Source organism: Castor canadensis, chromosome 5, assembly GCF_047511655.1.
Source record: "Castor canadensis chromosome 5, mCasCan1.hap1v2, whole genome shotgun sequence".
Lineage (NCBI taxonomy): Eukaryota > Metazoa > Chordata > Mammalia > Rodentia > Castoridae > Castor > Castor canadensis.
Window position 1 is genome coordinate 157,268,503 of NC_133390.1, and position 2,227 is coordinate 157,270,729.

The 2,227-nt window shown below is 54.9% G+C and overlaps 1 long non-coding RNA gene across 1 annotated transcript; it reads right to left on the bottom strand.

The window, feature by feature from the left end:
* Window positions 1-386: 386 nt before the first annotated feature.
* Window positions 387-1,143, bottom strand: LOC141423132 (uncharacterized). Its single transcript, XR_012447783.1, has 3 exons — window positions 1,075-1,143; window positions 593-647; window positions 387-476 (listed from the first exon to the last, which is right to left on the bottom strand). It is a non-coding gene; the product is annotated as an uncharacterized lncRNA (long non-coding RNA).
* Window positions 1,144-2,227: the final 1,084 nt, after the last annotated feature.

Below are 2,227 nucleotides of genomic sequence, written 5' to 3' on the forward strand. Positions count from 1 at the left end.
GCCCTGCAGGCCTAGGGCAGCGAGTGAAGGTGCGCGAAGAGGGGACAGAGAGGAGGTGGAGCTGGCTCTTGGTGGTCACCCCATAATCTCCAGGAGCCCAGCAATGAAGGATCTGGTGGAGGGCAAGGTGGCCCCGCACCCACCCGTGGGAAGTCTTGGGAAGCACCTTCACCAGGACAACGTTCATTCTTTCAGGCAACAAGTACAGCCAGGTCGCACTTGATAGGAGTCTGGCTTTCGCGAAGCTGACACGGGGTTCTGCGAAATGCTGGTGGCATTTCATGCTGTGAACAGAAAGCTAACGAAAACGGAGCTCCGCCCACATTTTCCATTGCTCCCCATCTCAGGAAGGATCAATGTCCCTCCCGCCTTGACTCACTTGTCCTCCAGCTGTCCCTTGCCTCTCTTCCCCTTCATGGCCAGGCTCCCTGGAGCTGTGCTTCTCAGCCTTGATGTGCACAGGAACCACCTGGGCTCTGCTTAAAATCAGGCCCAGGTGAGGGGCTGACCTGGGGAGAAGCTGGGACTCTGGGTCCTCAGGCCACCCCCCGAGCAGGGCGGTTCTTTTGGACACTGCTACCCTTCCACCTACCTGGTGTCCACTGTGACCCACCAGGCCAGCCCTCTGCAGGTCCGTAGCCGTCAATCTGTGGGGCAGACAGTAGACCCTGGTCAGCCTCATCTTTCTTGAGCAGAGCCTGGACCCCACCCCTCTCCCAGAAGCCATTTCAACCTGGCCTTGGCCCCTGGCTGTCCTCCCACCCCACCCTAACTGTATTGGCCAACAAGTGTCTTCCTCCACCCGGGCTCCTGTGATTGGTTTAGAGTTCAGCAGGGCCAGCGGCAATCTGTCCAAGAACTTTAGAAGACATTAAGAAGCGTTAAGAAAGAGCAGGCCTCTGGCCACCATCTCTGCCACTCCATTGGCAAGTGAAGCCAAATGCAAAGGAAAGCAGGATCAAGTCACGGAGAGAAACCCGGTCCTGAAGATTTCTTTTGAGCACCTGGATTCAGCTCTTCCTGAAACCCATAGGCTGCACGTTACATGAGCCCAGTGACCCCTTTCACACTCACGTCAGAGCGGGCTGCATCTTCCATGTCGCGAGTCACCCAAAGACGCCTGACACACAATTGGCACACGTGCTTCAGTTCAGTCTGTGTTATCCCCTGTGGAAAATGAGACACAAGTCCCAGACTGAGCTTGGCCTCCCAAAGCTGGCGACCCCGTGTGTGTGTGTGTGTGTGTGTGTACATGTATAAATGTGGGTATATGTATGTGATATGTGTTTTAGCATGTGCTGTGTAAGGGGGGGTCTGTGTATATGTGTGACTGTTTTGGGGTGTGAGTGTGAGTGGGTGTGTGTGTGAGTGTGTGTTTTGGTGCGGGGGGTATATGAGTGTGTGTTTGGGTGTGTTATGTGGAGTGTGTGTGTGTGTGTGTGAGTGCATGTGTGTACATATGTGTGAAGTGAGAAGGGCAAGCCGGCTGCATTAATGAATGAAGACTTTCAGGTGTGACATCCTGGGACCTGGCTCCAGCGCCAGGAGGAGGTGATGCAGGGTCTGGGTGGCTTTGAGGCTGGCCCAGAGGAGACTGAGGCATCTGGAAGCTGAGCTGTCATAGTGTGAGTTCTGTGAGGACCGGGGAAGGGTCCCCTAGCTCTCCTCGCTTTCACTGAGTGGACACACCACGCCATATTCCCATCGCTTTTTTGTTTTGGCAGTGCTAGAGCTTGAACTCAGAACCTTGCACTTGCCAGGCAGGAGCTCTTCCACTTGAGCCCCAGCCCTGGCCCTTATTTGCTTTAGCTACTTTTCAAGTAGGGTCTCACGTCCCCCCTCCCCTGTCAGCCTCAGACCGAGGGCCGCCATACACCCGGCTCACTGCTCTTCCTTTTATTTATTTATTTAACGCTCCACAGTCCCTCCTGCCAGGATAAGCAGTGTCTTAGAGAGGAGGAGATACTGGCTCTGAGAGCTGACCTGCCTTGCTAAAATCACACAGCAGGTGTGGCAGGGACTCTGCATGTTTGCCACCCCAACCCTGCCCCTGGGGTGGCGCTGCTGAGTCGTCCTTACTGAGTACTTAGGTACTTCATTCATCTCCAACCAGCTGCAGCGCATGGAGTCCATGATGAGGCAAAGGAGGCGCAGAGACACTGTGTGACTTATCCAAAGTCACACAGCTAGAAAGCAGCAGGGTTAGGATGCAAGTCAAGCCCAGGCT